At 34.6% G+C, this 8,628-nt stretch overlaps 1 non-coding gene across 1 annotated transcript; it reads right to left on the bottom strand.

The window, feature by feature from the left end:
* Positions 1–7,917: 7,917 nt before the first annotated feature.
* On the bottom strand, positions 7,918–7,989 carry TRNAE-CUC (transfer RNA glutamic acid (anticodon CUC)). The gene has a single exon. It is a non-coding gene; the product is annotated as a tRNA-Glu (tRNA).
* Positions 7,990–8,628: the final 639 nt, after the last annotated feature.

Raw genomic sequence — 8,628 nt, 5'->3', positions numbered from 1 at the left:
AAAACGACTTCTCTTCGTTTAAAATATAATGCCATATGTATATGAGAAAGAGAGAGAGAGAGAGAGAGAGAGAGAAACTATTCATGCGCTAGTTCCATTTCACACCCATTGCACGTCGACGTAAATGGCTGGGAAGAAGGCAAACTTGCTCACATTCTCTTCCTAATGATTATGTGGAAAATGTAATGGCTAAATGCGCTAATGGTAAATTTAATGAGATACAGTGGATCTGGGTATTTGCAAGTCCATCACCAATCACATGATAGGTACAATGTGTCGTGCTGAAAATGAACAAGTCTGATGTTTGGTGCTTTATTTTGCCACTGGAAATCCAGAAACCGCAGTAAGAATTATTTACCATTCATCCCTAAGAAAATAGATCTATTTATTCAATCATTAGCTCTACAGTGACAGTTTAAGTACACAAACACGAGAGTATTACATGCACTTGCACCTTTCTAATCTTAATATATTGAAGAAAATTACAATTTCAATGCATTGAAAAAAATTCCTGACAAAAGAACCTCTTATTGTATTAGAAAATCAGCATCCCTTGTTATCTTGTCCGATTCATAAAAGATGAATGTGAGGATGTGGTAAATGTGCGAAACTTTCTTAGACTTTTCTAGATATCGATATCGCTTTGAGTGGTAGATCAAAGCTAGCCTGAAATGCTTTCAGTTTTAAGAATAAATGAATCAAACATTTCGCTGAAGAATGCATTTCGTAGAATTTTCTCAGTTATTACACAGTTGGCTACATTCAATGTTAAATTCAGAGTTTTACTTTTTATTATTTGTTTTAATTTTATGTAACAGCATACAAATAGTAGTTTCCGTGTCTATGATAGCTACCTCAGTAAGTCTGTGGTCAAGTTTCTGGTTCCATAATGCTAGACCATCAGACGAAGGACCGTTTTAGGTTCTATGTTCTAATCCCAAATTAGAATAACGTTTTTTAGTTGCTTCCCGAGTTAGCCGACATTTATATATTTTGAGCTAGTTCTGTTTTTTCTTCTGGAAAATCTTGTTTTTAACTCCTACTCATGCAAATCGACGGAAGAACTTAATTTCAGGCAATTATACACACCACGTAGCACATAGAAACTCGATATGACGTCATATCAGTTCCGTCTATTTCCTTTGAGGAATACAAATACACAGGTTACTTTTTTTAGTCCTTATGCATTTAAAGGCGAGCATATGCACGTATAAATACTTGTATAGAGTAAAAGTGTTTTCCTATGAATGAGAATACATCATAGGAATATGGATTGTGCAACGTTAAACAGATTTTCTGCCTATCCCCAATATTTCTCTCTCTCTCTCTCTCTCTCTCTCTCTCTCTGCTCTGCAAACGACAAACTCATCAATAATCTTCTGTATTGATTTAGATACTACCGAACATGATAAGTAGTTATTCCGGCTTAGAAGCAACATTCTGTTTCTGTTATATTAAAAATATTTGTGTTAATAGAACAGAAATAAAACTCACTGAGTACAGCCCTAATTATATTTGTACCAAACTCTACTATTCTTACTTAGTTATTACGCATTTTTGTAATTATAAGCTGCATTTTTGCAGTTTATAATGTGACTATTATAATTGCAACATGCCGTTTACTATATTATGGAACGGCACAAGCCCCAGTAGCTCAGTCGGTATAGACGAAGCCCTTTGGTCGGATGAAGCCCAACCAGCCCTATGGCTAAGGGAATAGGATAGGATAGGAACGGCACATTTAGCATGGTGCATAAAACCACAAATGACTGCTCGATCAACTTTCTCCGTCCGATTTAACTCCTGCGTATGATCTATCAATGAGGCATGAGTGAGGCCAACAGTATTGAATTATACTCCTCACGACAAAGCCAACCAAAATACGCGATGGTTCATAAGTCCCCACGGGGGTTCAAACATTTAATAACTTTTTATTTAATAATTAATTTTATTCTTTTTTTTTTGTTATAATGAAATTCTGGAATTTTTTTTTATTAGTTATGAAAAACCACATCACACAGATGGTTACCATTTTCAGGTTTCACAAAGAGGAACCATTTCTGCGGCATGTTCGATGACAGCCGTTAATGTTTCTGGATGCAATGGCCTAATTTATGTACGAATGTTCCTTCAACTGTTGAATTGCTGGAGCTTGTTTACATACAGGTTTTCTTTCAGGTAATAACCCCACTGAAAGAAGTCGGAGCCGTTAGATCTGGAGAAAATGATAGCCAATTAATTGCAGATCTTCACAAAATTATTCACTCGCAAAAAGCGTACCTTAGGAGTTCCACTGTGGCTCTAACGGTTCTTCGTTCTTGTGTTGTGAACTTTTCCATGATTAATTTCCCAAATGTTCTTCGATTTCCTTCGATTCAACTTATCTGTTTTGTAAATGACCTGTGAAAGAATGCGAAATCCAAGAGACCGGGTCATTAGAGGAGTGGCGAAGGATGACAGCAGGATTATTGCAAACAGCGCGACCTAATGAGCGGAAGATGTCATGCAGAAAATTAAAATTTCATTCGGGATCACCCGAAGCGGAATTGGAAACGGGACACGTGACTGCTTAGACCACACCTCGTTACATCTTCATTTACCGCACCGCATTAATCGTCAAGCTAATCTGTCTCTGAGAATAAATACACTCCGGTCTCGCTGTTAGATCTTTTTTTCTTCTTCTTTTTTTCTTTGTGTCCTATTGATTTTCTTTCAGTTCCCATTCTGAGATGTAGATAGATGCTAAACACTTTAGTGCACTGAAGGGAACTCAAAACGTATCATTCAAGTCGGAAAAAAAAATGTTAAGGATCAACATAGGCAGTGGAAGTGTTTTGCTGTGTCCCATAATACACAAATAGATACAAAGTGTCCATATAAGTAATAGTAGGTTAACGATATAATGTTATGGAATTTTAATTGAATAAAAGAGTAAATTTAAATAAATGAATCAAGTATATGAATAATATATATAACATAATAATGACTCATGGCAAATAAATTGCATTAACGAAATTGAACATAAATTCATTTTGCCATACATGCAGGCCACTGAATTAGAAATCTTTATGCAGATGTGCGTAAACGTTACTTGCGCAGAATATATGCAAAATACTTGGTCACTTGCATCACCATGTGTTCTGAGCAGTCAATAATTGCCAGTAGTGTTGATAGCAACAAGAAAAACAAAGGATCTTTCAGAGTTCGAAAAAATGGCTTATTGTGGGTGTACGTCTGGCTAGAGTCACGATTTTGAAAACAGCGCAGCTAAACGGTTTCTCAAAAGGACGAATATCACTAGTGTTTAATCAGTGAAAAATAAACTAAATTGCTTGTCTATGAGGCGTCATGTGGTCCTAAGATAGTCTTATCAGGAACGAGATGGCCGTCGTCTGAGAAGGCTTGAACAGACAAACAAAACTCCCCTCGTGTGCAGCAATTGACCGAAGCATTTAATGAAGACTGTTCCCTACCAATATTCACTGAACTATGAACGGAAAATTGAAGAGGATCGGTATTGACAGCAGCTGAAGGACATCCAACACGGTATTAAATAAAGTCTGTAATTCAGTGGCCGATATGTGTATATGCAGCACACTATCCATTGACTTGCGAATGATGAGAAAGATGTCGCAGATAAAGAGAAAAATATATATAAAGTAAAATAAATCAATAAAAGTCAATCAATGAATAAAATAAAATATAAACAGAAACCAAGTTTACGTAGAGGTATTTATATTGTATTTTTGATTTTATATTAGGTATTCATTTTAAATTAGAAGAAAACAAAATATGTTTGAACAAATTTTTTTCCCTTTAAATCTCCTAAAGCAGACAGGAGCCATTTCAGTCCAGTGTCCTTTAGAAGTACTATGCCAATCGGGGGGGGGGGGGGTGAACTTCGTGATTTATTTCCATGATTACTGAATAACTGAAACAGTTCTTGCTAGAATAAAGGTATTTATGGCATTCGGATCACTTCAAGGCTAACTTCTACTGCAAGTGTGTCAAGGTAGCCAGGCGTAAAAAAATCAACATATCCATTACAAAAATATTCCAGAATGAATACTCATCATGTATCGTCTATATAATTATGCTCAATGACTACAATCCACGAGCATAATGGACTACATTTACTATATTTTCTATAAGAACATTGAAGTCTACAAGATGGAATTCAACTAATTCCTAAAAGAGGACCTGAGAACCAACTAGAAAATGCTCATCCTATTTCCGTCTCATCTTAATTCTCTCTAAAAGAATGGAATCATCAACAGTCGAAGCTCTCCATCAATATAGATCCCGCCATTCTCCACATAATACCAAAACGGATGGATACATTGGTGGTTTTTCTAAACATTTCTAGGATATTTGATCCAAAACAGCATAGAGATCACCACAAGTCTATTATGAATTGTTTTCCACAATTTGAAGATGGGTCTCAGTCTTCTAGGTCATGGCAATATTGGATGCTTTTTATTTTTTAATTTCTCCATAACTGTTTGATTAACCAAACCAGGATTCAATGCCTGCACTCTTCCACCCTATATGTCCAAATAATCATTTATATTTCTGTAATCTGGTCTATATTTTTTTCAGTGCTTCTTCTTCTTCAGTTGGCAATCCTTGCAGTGTACAAACATTTGCTTCAAGATCTTCCATATGCAATACATTGAACATTGATATGTTTACCATTTTCATCTCACGGGTGAGAACAACTTCGTCAACTTCAATTCTAACATACACATTTCTATCTTATTTCTCTCAAGAAAAAATCATATCCTGTTAAAAATATCTAGATTTCTGATTTCTCTTGTTGGATGCCTTACATGCATAAAAAAAATTAGTGATCCTACCTTTTCAAGGCACAGGAATTCTTCTCCCCGACACAACTGCCTAACTTGCCAACCAACTAATCAACAAAGGTGTGGGTTCGAATCCCACTGTAAATATACTGTATATTGCTTTGCCAGTTCGGAAGAATTTTTCATCTTGTCTTAACATTTGAAGAACATCGGTTTCTCTTGAGTAGTTCAGCTGAAATTGTTTCCACTAGTTAGATAGTTTGTTTGACTTCAGATAACGATAAATCAACCACCTTACTCGTATATTGAAGTTATCGTTAAAATAACTTTATCGACTATTTTAAACTCTACACTATATGGACATCAAATGAATTTGAATAGTTATTGGTTTCTAAAATGTGTACATACACCATTCGCTATTGACAATATTGTGCCACTTTAATAGTGTCATAACAGTGAGAAGGAGCAACGAAAATCCCAGAGAGAGAGAGAGAGAATGCATGCCACGACTCTTAGATTATAAATAAAAGTCATGGACTAAATTCAGTATTCATTTGCAGCCTTCCAGTAAGTTGGCTTTGAAGCCACAACAATTACTAATTCAAAGAAGAAATTGCATCTATTCTCGGTTCCAAAACTCACTTACCCTAACACTGTTCCGAGACATTTCTGCCAGAGGAACGGGGCAAACGAGATTAATGATTCTTCGAACGTGCAGTTTAGCATAATGCATTTATTTGACTGCAGTTCTACAAGACAGTTCATTACAGAAAGATAAGGAAGCTCGCCAGCTATAATGCAGCTTTTTTTTTTTTTTTGCTTCAGTCGTTGAGTGATGGCTTCTATTAGCATCAGTCTTTCATTCCAACCTCTCCGTTCATTTCTCGCTCTTGCTTTTACTTACTAGGTAGCACCATCTCATGGATAAAATAATCATTCCTTTATTGTTTTAGAGAATGGAAGCCACAAAATATGCTTTTCCAAACAGGAAACAGCTGCTTTGACAGGTACAATAAATTATTTCATTTATTTTTTCGAAAATCTTTTTAATGAACTAATTTTCAACCACAATAGAAAAAAAGCCTAGAAGTTTGACCTTTCGAAATTATATGCATTGAATCTATTATAAGAATAATTAATGGTTGATACTTAATTCACCATTAGATCAGTCTATCTTATAGTACAATACAATGCACTAATAAGCCAACTTTATACAATATGTTTATGACGCTCTTCTCTTGAGATATGTTAGCTATTTTCTGTTGTTCTAGCTTTTTTCAAAGACTTAGTAGTCGTAATGAGTTATTCTGCATCAGCAATAACTGGAAGGGAGGAAAGCAGTAAGAGTAGGAGCATCCTACTCTTACTGCTTCCCTATTAGAATACGTAAGGAGATTCGTGTTCTAATCTCTCCAGATATATTCACGTATGAGTGAAAAGAGACTTTTTGAGTTACTAACATTTAATATAAAACTTTATTTATATTTGAATAAACATGAATACGCTATACTTAATAAAATTCCAGTATTATGTTCTTGCAGTATTCATCTTCGTTGTACAATTCAGAATACAAAATATTTGAACTGTATGTAACGAAAAATATTTAATCTTGCATTCTTAATTTTTCACGATGGTATCCCGTGTTATATTAATTTTTAGAGTTTTGACATTCTAAAATAAAAGCAAAATTTAAACTTACGAAAATATAAATAGTTGAGGTGTACAGAGCGTATATTTCTTGTTGTTCCTTTGTAACTTATATTTCTTTTCTTTGATAGGATATGAGAATGTGAACAATGACGGAGCGAAGAGGAAAATACATCCCCCCCCCTCCGGCAATAGGCCAGACCAGGGGTCGCCAAACTTCTTTGACCGTCGACCCCTTCAAAAGTTTCTTGACTTTTTATCGAACCCTTCTATTTTACTATTACGTAATTATAATAGGACAAACAAAAAAGACGCTTATGTGAGTTTTTAGATTGTTTATTTTATAGTTACAGTGTTTCTTGTATGTATAATATAGTATATATTATTATATTGGCTTAACGTCAAAGGGATACGTTTTTGTTTTTGACGTCCTTCTTAACATTACATATTTGATAGGAGGGATAAATAATATATAAAATATAAAATTTAATTTAGATAACAAAATAACAATAATACAATCTTCCTATAGGTGTATATAGGATGTACAAAATTACAAGCCTGCTCAACACTTCAAAATAGATAAGTTTAGTTCGTGAATGAATAATAATTGAATTATAATATGTATGTTGATGAATTTTAGAACATTAACGCTCACTTGTATGTCGATGCGCAAAAATGAGACTGGGATCGAATACGTGTAAGTATAAGTAAATAAGCAACCAGGCAAGTGTTGCAATCTCGCTCCCGCTGCGCCACCAGGTGGGAACCACCAACATCCGTTTATTGGTAAATACGTCATTTTGGCCTACATGATGGGCCTTCGTAGCTGTTTTCATGACCTTGCTCCATATTACGGTCCTATTCATGTCACTGTTCCCACGATTCACTCTTAATTGCGTTGTCATTCAGGATGGAGGTAATCCAAGTTAACCGAATTAAATATTACCCATACAATGCTGTCTTATATTTTTCTATCGACCCCTGAGCCCGAATCGACCCCTAGGGGTCTATATCGACCACTTTGGCGACCACTGGGGTAGACTAACTTTTTTTATTTCGTGTTCTGTATATGTCTAAAGATGAACTAGGGACGCATATTTTACATTCAAAAACGTTCACATAACACTGACTCTACGCGCCACCTGGTGTGAAATATATGAGTATATTAATGAAAATAAAGTTACCAATAGCAATTCCTGCGATAGTTTTGTGAAACGTATTCCAAATTTTGAGGGCCTTTCCAAATGTAACTATGTTTTTTTCCAAGATTAGTGCACATAAATTTCGTTAGAAGCACTTTTCTTATCGCATGAAATGAATTTCGAAGAACTATAAGAATGACCTTAGCAACATAGTTTTTAAAAAAAAAGGTAATTTATTAAAGTCGCTAAGAAGTTTTAAATATTGAAAAATATATCAACATTTCTGTGGTGATAACTGTAAATTATTGACGGAGAAAAAAATTTTCCCACGCCGGGAATCGAACCCGGGCCGCCTGCGTGAGAGGCAGGAATCCTAACCACTAGACCACATGGGAATTGCATTTGTGATTTATGATATCTTTTCTTATAAACTCATTTTAGAAATTAGTGATATTTTATTTTTACGGTTTTGTTGCCTTTATCTTTCAAGTATGTAAATAACAACATGATTTATTCGTATATTTACATTTTATAATTATATTTATGATTTTATTAATATTCATGAAAACCATAATGTATTAAACGCTTATTGCATAGTGATTGACATGTATTGCACAATACTTCGAAAGAGTTCCTTCTTTATCATTTACGTCATTCGGGTATAGGGCAAGTTTCGTTACATCAACGTAAAGGTATGTTTGAAAAAGGTGAAGAGGAAGTTACATGCATTTTCATGTGGTCTACTGGTTAGGATTCCTTCTTTTAACGCAGGCGGTCTGGGTTCGATTCCCCCTATGGGGAAAAAACTTTATCTCTTGATTCTTATTAATAATATTCCCATTATCCTGTTGGATTATCTGATATTTCCAAAAGTTTAAAACGTTTCTTCTATTAAAATAGTAATAATGGTAATGTGAAACCTGCAGCGGCTACTCTGCAATGTTTTTAGCAATTAAATTCATTCACATATTACGAATTATTTAACGGAAAGTATAATTGTAATTAACAAATTTTAGTACTACTACTAATAATAA

This window comes from Typopeltis vanoorti, chromosome 1, assembly GCF_054136105.1.
Source record: "Typopeltis vanoorti isolate ZY-2024b chromosome 1, IOZ_Tvanoo_1.0, whole genome shotgun sequence".
NCBI lineage: Eukaryota > Metazoa > Arthropoda > Arachnida > Uropygi > Thelyphonidae > Typopeltis > Typopeltis vanoorti.
This window is presented reverse-complemented; position numbering and strand designations above follow the sequence as displayed.